Source organism: Podarcis melisellensis (genome assembly GCF_964234715.1).
Source record: "Podarcis melisellensis genome assembly, chromosome: 1".
Classification (NCBI taxonomy): domain Eukaryota; kingdom Metazoa; phylum Chordata; class Lepidosauria; order Squamata; family Lacertidae; genus Podarcis; species Podarcis melisellensis.
In genome coordinates this window covers 70,521,848-70,540,551 of record NC_138528.1, presented here as the reverse complement: position 1 = coordinate 70,540,551, position 18,704 = coordinate 70,521,848, and the positions used below count along the sequence as shown (strand labels likewise).

Genomic DNA, 18,704 nt, shown 5'->3' with positions numbered 1-18,704 from the left:
GGTGCGTCTTATAGAGCAAAAATACGGTATTTTATAAATAACATATATTTTACAAAGTTTGTTTGTTATACATTTGTACATCCCTTAAGATATTTCAGCCAATATTTTCATGATGGTTCCTGATATCAAGCAGTAGGTTTTCATCTCTGTTTGGATATAGTTGGACATGATGGCAGACTGAACCTTTCAAAACTGCACCAATTTTAACCACTGATTTCAAAGCTTCACAGATTTTTTTGGTTTCTTAGAATGCTAGGTATGAGGCTGCTAACATAACAGCTATGCAATAAATAGATTTATTTAGGCAACCTGTGCATACTTACTCCAGAGCAATCGTATTTTGAGCCTTTGATTAAGTGGGACAGTAGCAGAACCTCTTACTGCTCTTGTTAATAATTGCTTTGATTCTACATTTGTACATGAATCTCCCTATAAAATAAAAGTTGTATTTCATGTAATTCCATAGGCTCCATTTTACGTGTTTAAAACTATCCCCTTGAAGATTGGCTAAATGCTGATCCTTCTTTCCTTGTAATCGCCTGATAGTTTATAAACTGTCCCCTTCTCCATCTGCAGAAATATGTCTTCTTGTAGGAGAGGGATTTCTATAAAGCTTTCTGAGAGGAAAGAAACATGCCAATTAACAATATTTTCCATTGGCCAATCTCCAGAATAAGACTGTTGTTACAGTTCTTGGTGCAGTTTCCTTTTTTATGTTAATGGTTTCTTTCTTTCTTAACTAAATTGCTATGTAGCTGGCAAATAATTGAAAATAGACCACTCTTAAAATAATAATTTTGCTAACTGGAAAAATTTGTTCATTTCTGTTATGCTGCTTTATTGCATGTGTTTTTTCCCAGGCAGCTCTCCGGACAGTAATTTTTATGCCATTCCTTTAAAATAACTTGCAAGTCTTGCAGGGCCTTTTTAGGCATTCAGTGCTGTTCTCTGCTGAAAGGGCAACAGAGTAGGGAGATGTCATAATTTTGTTGATTAATTGGACCATTATTTTGGCTATGTTATTTGTCTGTATTGGACTTTATTTCTCCCTTGTACTATTTTTAATAACTCCTTCAGACAGAATTCCAAGAATGTAGGAGAAGCATGGAAGGAAGGTGGGAATGAATTACATTGCAGTCATATGTTCAGTTAACAGGAAACAATGCATTTTTTGGGTAAATAATAACCAAGTGGAAGTGTGACAGGAAATACATATTTCTTCTATTGGTCATATATAAACAGCATGTGGAGAAGTCAGAATGATTCCTTATCTCGCCAACTGGTTAGAGTATTTAAATGAACCACATGGGACATTTAGGAAATACCGGTTCTGGTTGCATGATACCTTTTGAGATGCACAGTCCTATCAAATCACCATATATGCTGAACCTTCATAGAACTATATTTTTAAAAAATGACTGGATATGAATCATAGTAACTTTAGCTACACAGGACAAAAACTATATTTTCTCAGTATTCACAAAGGTGATTTTAAGTTCTCTTCCATCTTAAAAATCTCCCTGCATGCATAAACTTTACAATTAAGGAGAACATAAGGCAATACAGTTTCTGCCTCATGTGCTAGCTTCCCAGAATAAGGGAGATATTGGTGTGGTAAGCACTCAAGTCAGCTTTCCTTTGCTCTCCTCTTGAACATTTGCCAATGTTCTTGAACTCCCAAACTGAGGTAAGGGTGTGTGTGTGTGTGAGAGAGAGAGAGAGAGAGAGAGAGGCCGGAGGAGGTTTGGGCATGATAAAAGTTTTGAAATCCCTCAACCCTTTTTCATGCTTTCCTCCACATTTGCACCTGTTTCTTTCCCTGTTTTGCAATTTTATCGGCATTATCAGGGACCTCCTCCCAAAGCAATCCCACCAGGGATAATGTAAGTAGCATATGGACCTAAGGGGGGAAAAGTCAAAGTAAGAGCAAAATTTCCTGCCCTTGCTCAAAATGGATGAACATTTTTAGACCCCCTTCTGTTCCATCAGTAAAGCAAGATTAAGAGAAAGGTCCATTTGATGGGCTGTTTTGTTGTCTGCAAAATAATCCTGTTTTCTTTCATTCCTCTAAAACAGGGTGTGTGGGGGTATTGTTTTTGTTTGTTAATATGCTATATATTTTTGTGTTTTTATATTGTAAACTGTCCTGGGATCTTAAGATGAAGGGTGGTATATTAATTTAAGTAATTGACTGGTTGGTTGGTTGATTAATGGGATATGCACAGTGTTACACAGCAGAATTCCAAAGAGCGAAAATTCAGACCTGGCATATTTGATTGCATTTCTATCCTTAAAAAACAATCAAAATGACAAACAGTAAGTTCAACCTGAATATAAAATCAAGTACCAGCATCTGAACTAAATCAAACTGTTGTTCTGATTGCAGACCCTTCCTTTTCACATCAGTGTGATGCAGTACAAATGTTACCATGCCCAGAGCTTGCAAATTTCACCCACCATGCAAGTTCCATTTTGAGCATTATATTGGAAGCACATCTCACCTATGTTTCTTCATTGGCTACTTCTTTAGAACATCTGAAGGCAATTGAAGGACAGTCCAAAAATTGTTCCTTCTCGCTCTTCTTCTTCTATCTGGAAGGCAGGAGGAGATTCATGAAGTCTACTGCCCCAGGATGGGAAGGAGATGTTTTAGGAAAGAGAGTTGATTTTTGCACACAGGTTTCTATAGTTGTATCTGAAAATATTCTGTCCTGTAACATCAGAATGGCATACTGGCATGGTTTCTCCTACCTGAAAAATGTGCTTTGAAGTCAATGTTTGGATGAAAAAAATACCCAAACACAATTATTCTCCTAGAATGATACAGCCAAGCTTGCTTAAAGGAGGGAAGACATTTTTATATGAAACCATAATATGTAAATTGACACCTAAAACATTTGCTAAGTAATTTCCAGGTCTTAGCAAAGCAGTCATTTGAAAAGACAGTTCTGGCATTATTTTAAAGAGGCATATACTTAAAAATATGAACGAATAAAAATATCTCCTTAGTGTTAACTATACGTTAAAGGAAAGTGACCTAGTAAAATGTTTTATCCTCAACTTCTAAGCAGGATTGGATTCATAGTTTCCTTCAGCAAAACTCCGCTATCAGGATGTTTCTGTTGGAAGGAGACAGGTGATTTTTGCCAATTCTCCTTTCCGCCCTGTGGCCCCTGAAAAGCTGCTTCCAAGGGTTAGTGGATGTTCTGAAACAGCATGGAAGGTGATGCGAATGCTGCAAGGGAAAGGAAAAATTAGTGAAAATTGCTTCCCTGCTTCTTCCAACAGGAGCATCCAATGAGTGGGGTTCTGCTAATGAGACAGTTAGATCCAACCCTATAAATTTATTAGACTATCACTTGATCATTTTACTGAGCCGCTTTCCTTTTAAGATCTGTGGAAGAGCAATTCTGGATCTAACCCATATTCAGCATCACAACTGAAGCTTCTGGAGGCAAAGTATATATTTGTATTTGGTCTTATATAAACAAATGATTATAAAGTACTGAAGCTGCCAGGCCTGCTGTTAAAATAACTTGATACTTGCCACTGTCGGCGTAGCATGTACTTGATAATTATGTCCACATGGCCTGTTTTGTGACAAACTCTTGGTTAGCTGTGTTTGAAAACATAAATTCTCCCTTCTTTTCTAGAGTACAAGTAAGCTGTTACTGAACAACATACATGACTGATCTATTTGAAAGGTCTGGGGCTACTCAGGCTTGTGATTTACACATCCATCCTAAGTGCCACTGTCCATTGTATGGTATCAGCTCAAGATACAGTAACAAATGGGAGATTGTATGGCAAGTGTACCATGTTAACTATCAGGTTATGCTTTCCATCTTCTTTTTTCTGAATTGCTATACGTGGTGTGCTAGGTTCCTGTGAATAATCTGAGTTGTTTCTCCCCTGCAAAACCATAAAGTCCATCTTGGCTTTCTGACACTGACTAAGCTACTTGGATTAGGAAAACCTGGTCTTAAAAGAGAAAAATTGGATGTTCCGCAAACCCAGCAGATATTTTGAAACACTCATGGAGCTGATAAGAGTCATCGTAAATTTAAACATTACCTTGCCTTGCACGGAAACCACACTAATAAATGGCTTTGAATTTTTTATGAATGACTGAGTACCAAGCTTTACTAATAAGCCCAAGCTGTGGTGCTTTATATTTTTCTTTTCCTTTTTCTTTTTGGCTAAAGGATGCTGCAGAGAAAGCACTGATGAGGTGTCATATAATTTTACAAGTTGCATAACTGCTTTTAACAACTAAACTCTCTCTGATTAAAATAACAATTGAGCCTGTAATTTTTCTGAACAGCTGCTGCTACAGGGGGTCATTACCTTGGAGAGCTTGGAAATAATTGTACTCCTAATACATGAGTTATGTAGTCTCATGTTTTACAGCAATGCACAAAGTTTAAAGCCTATAGTAGAATGTTATTTGAAAGCTGTCAAACCATGTTAAAAAAGACTGCATCGTCAAAGGCCCTTGTGGCCAGGATTCAACATGTAGCCTTGTCTTACTCATTATAAAATGCATGTTTATAAAGTTCCACAGAGCATCCAATTCCCAATTCACTTATATCAGCAAGACTTAACTTGCTCATTAATCTAAATTCTTTTGCAACTTTAATCTACATGTTTAATTAATCATAAAATGAGGCGGTAAGTAATTTCAGCAATGTGTGGCTTGTTATCAGATGCATTTAATCACTCTTCTGTGAGCTCATTTGGAAACACCTGAAGATGTCGAGAGCAGTTTGAATAAGCATAAATTATTCTTTGTCAGTGTACTTCACCCAACTAATAAGACATTAATTTAAAAAAGGCAGTGTTAGTCATTTTTAGATCTTCACCAATATTTTTAGCTTAGCAATATAACGCTAATTGTATATACTGTACAATACACAATATAGTGTCCGACAGTGGAACAGGGAGTATTATTCAATTCATTTTCCTGTTTACATGTAATTACTCTGCGTAATCTTAGGTTGAATGAAGATTAACCATAGTTATCAAATCGTAAGTATTTAAATGTTCTTGGAACAAGCTACTAGTTAATTGAAATCATAAAAGCTACTAGATGATATAATAACAGTTGTAAGATTATATCTTCTCTGTGAATTTACTTTTGTTTGAAGTACCTTTATGCAGGGTTTTTTTTACTGTATTAAAAACATAACTGGAAAAGGTCTCTCTTGTCTTGGCACTTCTACGAATGCTACCACAGTGCCTTCAGGGAAAGGGCTGTGCATGGTATCCTCAGCCTGTTAGGAGCTTATGCCTGGGTTAAATAGCTGCCCAGATCTCCAGAGTTACTATAGTGCTGTGCTGCAGTGCTGCCCTACTGTGTTCTGAATAATTTCCAAGTATACCCCTGAACCTAAAATCACCAATGTGAACTCTTCCTTTTCCTTTATTTGAGAAGCTGTGGCCAGAGGCGGAGGACTGTGTAAGACTGGAGACTATTTATCATCCTTTTCTCACCTTTCTTTCTTCAGACATGGTCAGTGGAAATATTCCTAAACCAAAGAAGACACTCACAACCTCAGGCTGATATTTCATAAGGGTGAATTATACTCCCCAGGGTGTTAGACATGGATGAATTTAAAATGGCATTTTTGGAGAATGTCAGCACCTGTCCTGTTTCTGCCTTGCAAGGGTTGACATTCTGTAAGAATAATTATTTCCTTAGAAAGAGATTTGTTGACCTGTCATGGATCTTCACAAACACACATTCTGCTGACCACTCTCTTGAGCTCTTCTAGATATTGCAGTGTGTATGTATTATAGCAGCAAGACATTATTTCTGCTATAAGAATTTTACACTTCCTGCAATGTTTTCTCTGCTCCATCTTTTCTCAAGGCCCTGTTTTCTTTGACTATGTAGTGCTCTAATAAGATCATTAGTCAGGTGCACTGTCTCCATGAACTCTAAAAGATGCTGCATTGCTGGCACTGTAGCAATACACTGTGGTAACTGACCCCTCTCTACCTTTTCCTGCTGACAAATTGCCCCTTGTGATCTCCACAATTTGATGTTTATTTTAATCCTGTATTCCTCTCCAGATGGAAGACATCACAGAGTGCTTGGCATCTAAAAACAGTAAAGCTTTTGCAATGTCATATAGTTCCGACTTGCAGGCTGGACAGTTTAACAACATTCAGTGAAAGCACAAGAATAAAACTGTGTACATATTACATTTAGGATCTGTCTGAGAAACCATCCACCAACTTACAAAATATATGAGCTACTTCTGTGTCTTTCTGCATGCAAGAATTTATTTTTTACTTGTTTACTTTGTAAATGAAAATAAAACTAGTGCAAGATATATAAACTGCTTTAGACTAAATGGTATTTTTTTTTACAAAAGAAATAAAATGATCCATATTGGGAAGTAAGTGCCTGAATTATACAAGGGAGCTACATTGATTCAGTGTGGAGAAAGTTCCATTAGGACTTCAAGAGAGTAAAGGTGGAAACAGATGACCATTTCCATACGATAACAACTTTTAAAAGACATCTGCTACCAGAGGATGATCAAGGCACAACTAAGCACTTTAATGTACCCTTACACTCTCCCATTAAAATAAGAACAAAAGAAGATCTAGATGATCAAACCAAAGGTTCAGCTAGTCAAGCAGTCATGCAGATTAAACCATTAGCCTGTGATTGCTAGTATTTCACAATTATTCAACTTATTTTCTATCTTTGTTTTTAATAGACCTACTAGATGCTGTCTTGCTGGTTTCTTCTCTGATGACACCTTTCACGAGACACTGCTAGAGCAGAAAGGCAGCCTGTGACGGGGCCAGGTAACATTTGCATACTCACCTAAATGTTCTAATCAGTGGTAAGGGAAATGCTTTTCTCACCTGCCATATTTTCTCCCTTTATAATATCTTCATACTCCATATTTTCTAGTTAGGCGGTGACCTAGATAATATAAAATAAATGAGCATTAGAAATGTTTTCCCTCCACTATGTTGGGTGCCCCCATTGTTTGGAGAGTGCTGTCTTATCCTACTGTACACATGTACATAGGTAGTATTGATTTCATTTATTGCATGTAGACCTCTCTGCTGAGGCAGTCCCATGAAATGTCCCACACTGACTTTACAATAAGAAATATCAACAATAAAAACTCACAGAAAAGCCATTTGAAATCCAGTATAGATACAGACTAAGATAAAGGCTTGTTGAAAGAGGAAATAGGCACCAAAAAGAGATATGGCACCTGTCTGATATGTAATGGGAGGGAGTTCCAAAGGGTAGGTTTTGCCACACTAAAGGGTTTATTCCTATGTTTTATGTAACAGACTTTCAGGTGAGATGGTTTTTTTAGGAGGCCCCTCCTGCAGAGCTCTGTGATTAGTGGGGCAATATTTTAGGAATGTATGCACACTTTTCTAAGGATTAACTCTCCCTTAAATTATGCTTCCTATTTCAAGACTAGATTTAAAATTTAAGGTTTTGAAAACACAGTTTCCTGGATGCACGACAATTCAGCATAAGATCCATTTAACTGAGCAACTGTGTTATCCAAAGGTCTACCTACATTCTAGTTACCAGGAGTCTGAAAAGGCTATGTCACTACAAAAATCATCGTTGATATCACTATTTATTATGGAGAGATTAAGAGCATTCCTGGCACTGGATTTGTAAAAAGTTAATATAATTGTTGTGAAAAATGATGGAGATCTATAGTTACACCTGCGCTTGCAATTCTCACATATTTGCTTTGCCATAGGAAGAATCAGGGGCAGTTCATCCCATTTCAGCACCTAAGGCAAAATAGGAATGTGTCTGTCTCTGCCCCCCACCTTTCTGCCACACCTTACCCACCACTTCTGCTGCATGCTGGAACTCCTCCCCTCCCATTTATTAAAGATTTGGGTACCTTTGTCAGTGGTATGTTACTGGTTGAGTAAAAGTGTTCTACAAAGTTACCTCTTTTCTTCATATCATATGGTTATCATTTCAACGTTGTGAGGTATGATAGGGTCAGATGTAGTCATTTCCCAAAGCCATCTAGTGAGTTATACATGGCTCACAACTCCAAACCCAACACACTCCACATGCCTTCAGCAATTAAGCAATTGCTGTATATTCATAAATAGAAAATACAGACAATGCAGAATCTATAGCTTCAGGAGTTGCATTCCAGTTAGTTTCCCTAGAAATATCTATTTTGACCCTTTTGTCAGCCCCTTCATAACAACTACTGGTTTTATAAAGCAGGACTAAGTATTCAAACTATTAAATTAAACTCTAGCAGATGGCATTTCTGAATCATAGACAGCAAAGGAGTTTAGGAGAATTCAAACACAAATAACATCTCCATTTTTGGTTATAACTTTTTCTGAGAAATGTGTAGAAAGAATCAAATTGCACATATAGTTTTTAAAGGCAAAAACAATAAAAAAGAAATCAATTAGGTAAATCGTCCAAAAATAATTTAACCCCGGAAAAACAAGTAATAAAATTATGCAGTAAATCATTGCACTATATAAAGGCAAGCAGTGTAAACCATAGGGTTGTGTCCAAGGAAGTGGTCCTGTTAGTGCAAGGACTTCTTTCTGTGCAGAGAGACTTTCTCTTCCTGTGTGCCACATGTACACAAACACACCAAATCTGTTCTAGGGGTTCCCCAACTCTCTGGAGATTTGTGGTGGTTGTGGAAAGGGAGTAGAAGTCCTTGTGCTAGTGTGATGACTTCATTGGATACAGCCTAAATTGTCTATGGGTAACTTCCATTCATGTTCTTTGGAACCTTGTTAGTGTTTTGTTAGAAAAGGTAGCTGAAGTTTATTTGCAATGCTACAGATCCCTTCCTTTCCTCTCCCAGTACCTCTGTCAGGCATGGCCCTCTAGGAACCTGTGGAGTTCTGCAAATGTTATTTTATTGTTTTATTAAAATGTTATTTTATTAAATGATGTCAAAGTATAAAAACAAACGTCTCTCCAATGAACTCCTCCCCCCCTCCGTGCATAATCTGTAGTATTGTACTCCATTTATCTAGGGCTGGAACTGATGAAATAGTCCATTTCTCTTTGTATGCTATCAGTCAATGTATCAATTTTGGCAGTCTCTAAAGCCTTGATCAGCTTTTTCTTCATAGATGGTATTGTTTCACTTTTGCAGTGCCTAGCCAACACAATCTTGGCAGCAGCAAACAGCATATTCATAATAATTCAACTTTATGTAAAACTGCTTTTTTATTTTCTTCAATACCATGGTTTTTCTTGAATGTAAGTAATCAGCGTAAGAGGGGAGGGAGAATCAAGATAGATGCTTTCGGTGCTAAAAAGCAAAACAAGACAAGTGACATTGTAAACAAAATAATAAATGCCACTTACTACTTCTGTGGGATGGTTAATGTTTTGTGCACAGTTCTCAAAAGAAACCCAACTCCTGCTCTTTCCCAATGGTCCTGGAGCAACAGACATAGTTTTATCCTATTTTATCCCCACAACATGGCAGAGAGTGACAGAGTGTCTAGTCTAGAGTGTCTTGAGTTCTAGATGAATGTGGAATTGTACCTGAGTCACCTGTGAGCTTTTAGAAAAGAATGCCAGTTGGGCCTAGAGAATTAGAAAGGGGGTGTAAAGAACCCAGAATGCAGGCAAATTTATATGTTAAGCCTATGGCAGACAACATTAGAGAGACAGAATATTAGGATATCAGTCAAGGAAAAAGGAGGGCAGGGAAAGAGAGCAAATTGACCTGTTCAAGCCCTGACAGAGAATATGAAGTACCCTGGATAGCTGTTGCTTTTGGATAAGGGTGGAGGGAGTGGTATCCTCCTGGAGATGGCACTGGGCACCTGTGGGGCTGCTGCTAACCCCAAACTCCTCGGACCTCACAGGTGCAGTGCAACCACCAGGAAGTCACCACTGCCTCCATCCCAACATGCCATTGCTTTCTCCTGAAGAGGAGAGGTGAATTTGGTTTTGTGAGGATGCACATCTTGAGGTTAATCAATTCTCATCCTGTACTAAAAAAGGCGAAACCTTGCATTATAGAGGGATGTTTAGTGGATGTGCATTCCCCCTTTCCCACTCTAGAAGAACTACATTCTTGGCTATGTAGCCATAACAGGCTTGGGTTGGGAGCAGCAGCCTACCACTCTGTGGCACAGCGGGAATAGGCCTGGGAAGGCCTTCTTTGCAACTCCTGAAACTCCCAGCCCCAGGGTTGAATAGTATAACAAGACTCCTCTTTCAGGTTGGCTGGATTCCTGAACAAGAGCACTCTCCTTAGAGGGTGGGACATACACTGCAATATTTTGTTGTAGACCCCACTTTGTTCTCCTGATTTGTCATTTATCCAATCGCCCCAAATAAATCTTTGAAGAAGTAATTTGATTAAACCAATGTATATCAGCTCCTGTAACAAAATTTATGCACAAAGGCATAAAGGAACATGAAAGATATTCAATAGAACTTTTTTTAAAAGAACTTTTAAGAGACTAAGTTTATTCTTGGGTTAAGTAGCATTTCCATTCCATGTGATACAAGAGGGCACAAATTAATTCTATATTAGAAGTCTGGTGTCAGCATCTTGGCATGTATAAAAGCTAAGTGGGACAGGATACGGAAATGGTGATACCAAGTAGTGACCAAAATGACATATAGGTGGCCATGTGACCTACAGTGTAGTGAGCAATCCACTGTTTGAAAGGGTCCTTATACTTGAAGGAGTGTTAGGTCCACTTCAGGTTTAAAGGTAAGGAACCATAGGAAGGTAGAGCAAGGGCTTTGAAGCCAGCTCCCTGCAATGCAGGAATTTCTTTTGCCCAATGTGGGGCTTGAACCCACAATCCTGAGATAAAGAGTCTCATGATCTACCAACTGAGCCATCCCAATTTCTATTTGAATTATAGCAATTCGGTCATAATCTGCATCTTCCTATGAATAATTATCATTATTTCCTTTTTTGTGATGCATAAGTTGCTACCCTATTAGTATATGTATATTGGAATTTGCTTGTTTATGGAATTCCTACCCTGTACAAATTAGACAGAGGTGATCTTTGAGTTCCTGTTGAAATTTTTTTATTTAGACACACCTTTCCAGAGGTGTGATCTCAGTTATGCTTCTTGTAATCTTTAATTTGTCATTAGTCAGTCAGCTGAATGGATTATCTGTATTTATTCAAATTTTAAAATATTGTTTTATATTTGATTGTATACATTGCCTTGGTATATTTCATGGCAGTATATAAATACTTTTCTAAATACACACATACATTTTGGGGATTAAATGGTTATTTTTATACTGTTTTTATTGTCGCCTGAATGAATTATTGTGCATAGCTTTAGAATTTTTTCTTAAGAGATTATGTAAATAGGTAGGTAGGTAGGTGAAACCCAGAATAAGATGGCAGACATTTCTTTGGTTATTGCAGCTCAAAGCAGTGTTGGAACATTGTTGTGTTGGCTTCAGACTAACAGCACAATCCAAAACCAAGACCCCACTGGGATGTGAGAGTTTGGATTTGGAGAAACTTGGGCTTTCCTGGTTGAATTTGGGCTCGGCTGGGTCTATGCCAGAAAAGTGCCTCACCCCAGTTGAGCTGGAAAGTCCCTCACCTTATCTTAGCTGGTGGAACTTAAGATGGTGGAATTTATGTTTGACACAAATCCCCAAAAAGGGGCATTCCAGGGGCATGGAAGGGTTGTGGCAGCAGCTGGACAGGGCAAAGAGAGACTAACATCCATTCCAAACTCCTTTCAGTTCAGTCACACGACCTAGTAATCCACCACTTATAGTGGTGTAAGTCAATTACCTCATGAACAGAGTTTAGAATAGGGGTAAATTAACAACTTAGACAGACTTTCTGTTGTTAGGATTCCTTTGATAGTAACTTAAGTCAATTGATTTCAATGGTTCTACTTATAAGCACGATCAAATTCTTTGCTTCAGACTGATAGTGGTCTAACTAAGAGGTAGTTGTACTTTCATCATACATGCAGTTTAATTGGGCTCTTTGGGAAGGAAAAAGGCCTCTGTCTGTCCAAAAGTGCTGAAAATGCTTTTGTTATTCTCCTTTCCAAATGCTAATAAATAATTATTTTGCAGGAATTATTATAAAGATTTTTAACATTACAGCACCCTGTACTCTTTACTAACAAAACTCATATTACACCTTTGTTTTAATAAGCACAATTGCTATTGACTTGTTCTTAAGGGTGACACCATTAGTCTCTGGATTTAAATCATATAAATAATCTAAACTATTACCTCCTGAATATACTATACATTTAGACAATAATTCAGCACAAAAATTTTACCTCCTCCTTCTTTTCAAAATTATAATTCTACAGGGTCATTTTTCACTTTGTTTGGTGTGTAAAACATAATTTATATTCTTGACATACAACACTAATTCAAAAGAAGAGTCTCATTTAGATGATAAGGTGCAAAGTGATGTGGTTTGAAAATCTGAAATGAGCTTTGTGGGAAATTAAGGTGCTCTTAGTACTTAACTGCTCCTCAGTGTGTTAGATGGAGCATGGTAGAAACACAGGCATGACCTGATGTGTGACCTGAGGGCTTAGAAGTCTGTCTGTGTTGGTGGGGGAGGGCAGGAAGGATTTCATAAAGCAATAGGTTTGAATAGAGTCCGGTTAAATTCTGGTTCAGAAAGGCTTGGTGAAATGTTTGATGAGGAATTTGAAGAAGAGGAGGGAGATGGGTTCAATGAGTGAATGTAGGAATAAGATAAACCTTTCTTAAACAAATAAGCTTTAAAAACCCCCATCAAAAGCATAAAAATTTGGTGTCTTGAAGTACGCTTATGGAGTAAGTCACACATATGATGAAAACAGAAATATTGTATTGCCTTTTGGAGAAAGAAGAGAATTAAATCCAGGCTTTGAATTCTGTCGAACTGTGCCAGTGATTGTGACATTTTGCAGCATATCTAAACTTCTCTATTTGTATGCATATATGTTTAAAAACACATGTCTGAATGCTTCTTTGGATTAGGTGTAATACAGCGTCTCGAGATAATCATATGTTCATTGTAATCCTGTTGTTATGGTGCAATACTGCTGTCCCAGTAGTCCTATAGAACTTTACCCACTGAGCAGGCAGGACTGTGCCTTTAATGAGGAAATAGGCAGTGTGGTGATACATGGCTTAGGGTACCACTTGACTAAAAATTGGCTTAAAAAAAATTGGCTAAAAATTCCCAGTGAAGACTCCCAAGTGGTGACATAATAGGTGGTTGCGGGCTTCTGACCCTTGTTTTACACTAGACCTATGATGACACACTCTCCTGGATTCCTACACTCCCTGTGTAAGTAAACCTTAAGGTAAAGGTAAAGGTACCCCTGCCCGTACGGGCCAGTCTTGACAGACTCTGGGGTTGTGCGCCCATCTCACTCAAGAGGCCAGGGGCCAGCGCTGTCCGGAGACACTTCCGGGTCACGTGGCCAGCGTGACATCGCTGCTCTGGCGAGCCAGAGCCGCACACGGAAACGCCGTTTACCTTCCCGCTGGTAAGCGGTCCCTATTTATCTACTTGCACCCGGAGGTGCTTTCGAACTGCTAGGTTGGCAGGCGCTGGGACCGAGCAATGGGAGCGCACCCCGCCGCAGGGATTCGAACCGCCGACCTTTCGATCGGCAAGTCCTAGGCGCTGAGGCTTTAACCCACAGCGCCACCTGCGTCCCTAAGTAAACCTTACCGCTAACCTATAAATAGTACCTCGGGCTAAGAACTTTGCTTCAGGATGAGAACAGAAATTGTGCTCCGGCGGTGTGGCAGCAGCAGGAGGCCCCATTAACTAAAGTGGTGCTTCAGGTTAAGAACAGTTTCAGGTTAAGAACGGACCTCCGGAACGAATTAAGTACTTAACCTGAGGTACCACTGTATATTTATCAATTACAAGATTTATATCCTAGTTTTCAGGACAAATATCCTCACAAGGTGGCATACAAAACCAATCATACAAAAAAAAGAAATCAACAGTTTAAAATTATATGGATGGATGCAAATAAAAATGTATTTAAAAACTCACTAATAAAGAGGACATAAGTACTTCATGGGAGATCATCATCTAGAAATAGGGGGCCAACACTGAAAAGGCTCTGTCTCTCACCATGGATTTGCATGATCCATGCCTTCATGGTGAGCCTGCTAGACCTGGCTGCTGCCTACTCCACAGTCAAGGGAGAATGTCACCGTACAAGGTCAAGGCAAGGTTAGGTAATATGTGTTGGTCATTGTCAGGCCAGTAGTAAACTCAGTGTGGTTTTGCTGATTCCAAAAGCAGATTTGAGGTGGATGCTTCCATAAATCCAAGGCTTTGCCTTGTCTGATCTGTTGATATTTAAGAGGTGTTTTTGAAACCTGGCAGTCATTCAGAATTTTCTTACTTTACATTGAGCTAAGTGGTTGTACAAAGATGAATCCTTACCTCTCTCTCCCCCTTTTCTCTGTCTTGCACACTCCTCCCCCAAAGTTCTGGAGCTTCTGTGAGTTACAATCTTAAATCAGTTTTGGTTGAAACATGCTGCTGGTCGTAGGCAAAACACCTATCTGTGTACACGTTATACCATATTGGCCCGAATATAAGCCTCACTTTTTTCCCAAATTCCAACCATGAAAAGTTAAAGTGCGGCTTAAATTTGCGACCTTACAAAAATGGGCTTTTACGATATCACTGCTAAAACAGACATACGGTAAAACGGAACGGGTGTGAGTGCCTGCAGAATTTTGAGGGAGCGGTCTATATTCGGGTATTGTCTCCCCCCCCCCGAATTTTAAAGGTGCAGCTTATATTTGGGTACAGCTTATATTCGGGCCAATACAGTGTGCCGTTACATCTCTAATGTTCTTGCCACGTGTGCCAGCCGTGTTAACACATCAACAATCAGGAGGATGTGCTGCAATGGATGGCTTGGGGGCACATGGTGAGAGCAAGGTAGAGCAAGATAGCCACTGTATAGTGCATACTTAGACTATATCATTCTCTCCCTTAATGTGTAGTGATAGCTGCCAACTTGGATGGTTTTAAAAGACGTTTAGGCAACTTAATGAAGGATTAGGCTCTCACTGGCTACCGGCCACAATAGCTTGTACTGTTGGAGGCAGTACTGGGCAGTACTGCATCAGGGAGGAGCACTGTGGTACTCAGGTCGTGCTTGTAGGCGTCCCATAGGTACCCGGTATCTTGTGGAACAGGATGCTTGACCAGCAGGGTCCTTGCCTGATCCAGTAGGGCTCTTCTTACATCGTCACATACCTAAAATGCTCACAAGGGCAAGTGCTTTGCTGGTGACCAGTATCCAATTTAAATAATCCCTGAGCCACATTTTGCTTTAGTTTGTTCTTCCTATCACAGTGTGTAGCAGTTAAAATACAAAGCACAGCAAAAACCAGCTGACAAAAAAACCCCACTTCTGAAACTTGGCTGTAAGAGGCTGATGCTTATTTGAGTATGTCAAGATATTGTTGGAAAAGTTTTCCTCCAAGTGGAGAAAGCTGTCGGAGAAACAACTAATTAATCCTTGCCCCTTTATAGCTGTGTAATGCAATGCATAACTAAAAGTCCTGTTAAATTAATTAATGATTTCAATTATGAACTTTTCCCCAAAATGTTATGATTCATATCAGGCTGATGATGCAGTGACCTGGGAGTGTGAAATTTGAGCTGTGCGCAGAATTGCCAGTTAATTGATTCACAAATTATTTAAAGTTTGTTGCACCCAGGGGAGTGCTCACATCCATGGCAGCTACTTCATAGAAGGGACAAACTCATTCTCCTTTTCAAGCCAGGCAAGCTAACAACCATGATTTTGGTGCTGCTAATAATTATATGGGAAATTCTGAGTACCCTGCTGCTGTGATGGTGGAAAGGGAGCTTCAGATTTTCATGCTGCAGCCGTGTGAGCAGTGTGTAACAGTGCAACATATATCATTTAAGCAAAGTTTAAAAGTGTCCATGAGCAAAGGTGAATGTCACACCGAATCTCATGCATCTTTTGAAATCAACTATTTTTACCATTTTGAATAACTCTTTTAGATCCTCACCTTATCCTCATTTATAATATCTGTTTGCTTTGCAATAAGTATTGTTCATTGCTAAAGAAAATGAAGGTCAATGTTACTGCAATTGCCATAATTGAAGAATATTTCATATACTGCTGCTCTTAACTTGCAATTTCATTGTACGGATTATCAGTAATTATAGGAGCCTACCTATTGAAATTCATAGTGGTCAAGCACAATATTTCATAGTCTTTATGCCTCCCTGAGCTCAGGATTTTAAAGATGTACATTCTGCGATATTATACAGTATAGCTAGAACAAGTAATATTGTTCCGTGTCATTGCATCCAATTTTAATATTTTCATCTATAACGTGGGCAACAAAAGCATACACAGGATAAAAGAGAAGCAGGTATCAAAGAGTGTTAGAGCACTGTAAATATTTTATAATGCTTTATTAAAATTTTATTAACACTATTAAAATGCACTTGAGTTGACTTTAGCATTGTATAATCTGACCATTGTTATAAATCCCTTTGTGAGTGCCACCGTTTTTTTACTGAGGCAAGAGAAAAAGTTGGCATACACATATGTAGATTTCAAGAGACCATGAGCTGTTAGTAGTACATGGATGCACGTGCAGAACTATGAAGGGGTGGGCAACACTAGGGTTTGGGGTATCAAGCTGTCACCCACAGCCTAGGGGCTCATTAGGTCTCCATGGTGAGGACCAAGAAGTAAGAAGGTAAGTTAGACTGCCAAAAGATGAATTCCCAGCTTTTCCTCCCCATTCTGGTGATTCATCTCAGCATCTTTCTTTCATGATAGAGGACACTTCTTTCCCCCCAAAATCCTGGGAACTGTAGTTTGTCAAGGGTGCTGGGAATTGTAGCTCTATGAGAGGTAAACTACAGTTCTCAGGATTGGGGGAAGCATGTGCTTTAAATGGGCACCTTGATTCTCAGATTATATCCCTAGAGTTTCAGAGTCCTATCCTCTCATCTGAACTTCAGGTGAGGGAGCCTTTGTCCTTCCCACTCTTAAAATGTATAAGTCTGATTAGAAACAGAAAGTTTGAACCATCTAAATGAAAAGCTTTCCCCCCTGCCAAATATTTGTTAAGGGGGGTGGGAATTATGAGATTGTGAAAGTGTCAATGTCTGTGGGACATCAGGTTTTAGGATACTGTGGTGCCATAACTCACTCTCAGTGCTTACCTGTGAGTGCAACAAATCATAGATTTAGATTATTAGCGCGGGGGGGGGGGGAGTGTGTGTCTCTGCAGAGGCTGGAGCGTGACCACAGCCTTACGCAAGGGAACCCACTGAGTGCCTGCTTTTGAGAAAACCTTCCAGTTCAAACACCAACTGACTGCTTCTGTTTTTCTGAAATTAAAGACCCTATAATCTCAGCACCATTAACAAGTGCTGTCATTCAGATACACAGTGTCTGGCTGATTTAAATAAAATGAAATGAAGATAGTTGTTTCTGGTCCCTTGGCTTCACTCATTGCCATAAACATATGCTCTGCGTCCTGCTTCTTTCCATCTTATTTATGACTTTAATTTGTTGTGTGGGCTGCGCTAGAAATTAAATTTAATACAATTCTCCAAGGGACCCTGTCATATAATAACATGGTAATTTCTGTGTATCCTTTTGAAAAATGAGGAAATTAATTCTTCCTGACATGTTCTAATTATTCCAGTGTGAACGGAAAATCCGTTTTTCCCAACCCCTGAAGTGTTATAGGCAAATGGCTGCTGTTCAAAGCTGAGGTGCTAAAGCTGACCAGCAGTGCGTTTAATTTGAAACATGAGCAGACACCTTTCAACACACCTTTGTAATGTTAGAGTACTTTACAGAAATTAATTCACTACTTATTTGGCAGCTTAGCCTGGGGGTTACATTTTTTATTCATCAATACTATAGCCCTGTTAGCACAATGTTTCTCTCCTCCTGTAATGCTTTTGTGCTTATGTTGCAACATATAGATGAACAGTGGTGTGCTTTTTGAAATGAGATGGACAATATTGGCACATTAGAATGTGGTGGGCACTGCAAGGCCCTGAATGCGAACTAAATAGCATTTTGTACTTAGCAGGTTTTGATGACATTTAACCAGGGAGGAAGAATTTGGCTGCTATTGCTTGCATACCCACTGGCATTCAGGTCAAATACTCCCTAGTAATTTATAAAATCTGGCTCCAAACTAGCCTTTCAAAAAATTACATTTGTATCAAGTTTTTAATATGAATATGCTACTTGGGGTGTTTATATTTTTGTTTGTGGTTGTGTGTTTAGATACAAAACAAGAGCATATGCAGAAACTTTAGTATTGTTGTGTGCCACCCCAATCTCTGAGCAGCGCTAGATTCCAGGGGTTCCATGCACTCATATTTCCTTTTGGCAATGTTTTTCCCATAGCTGCAGCCTTGGATTCAAACAGAAATCAACCATTGCATTGCATCTCTGGCTTTCCAGCTTCCAGCTTTGCTTCTGGCCCACATCACTTCAACTCATCTCTAAACTTGTGCTTTGTCCTTCCAACTATTTCAGAGTTGAAGAAGGGCACATATTTGACATCTTGCACAGAGCCTCCATTTCCTTTGTTTCCTTTAATGCTCTTCAACCAGGTGATCACTTCATCAGGTAGCTAGCCTGGTTTATTTGTTAACATTTGCTTGATCATGGGGTTC

General features: G+C 39.0%; 1 protein-coding gene across 10 annotated transcripts in view; it reads left to right on the top strand.

Annotated features, from left to right (window-relative positions):
* The window catches only part of SOX6 (SRY-box transcription factor 6), a 451,295-nt gene that overhangs the window by 105,241 nt on the left and 327,350 nt on the right, over positions 1–18,704 (top strand). For 9 of the 10 annotated variants that reach the window (XM_081925936.1, XM_081925935.1, XM_081925934.1 and 6 more), the window contains exon 3: positions 6,732–6,822. The gene's annotated coding sequence lies outside the window, so the exon portion shown is untranslated. Of the gene's footprint in view, positions 1–6,731; positions 6,861–18,704 lie in introns of all 10 variants that reach the window. The other variant, XM_081925931.1, reaches the window with a different exon arrangement.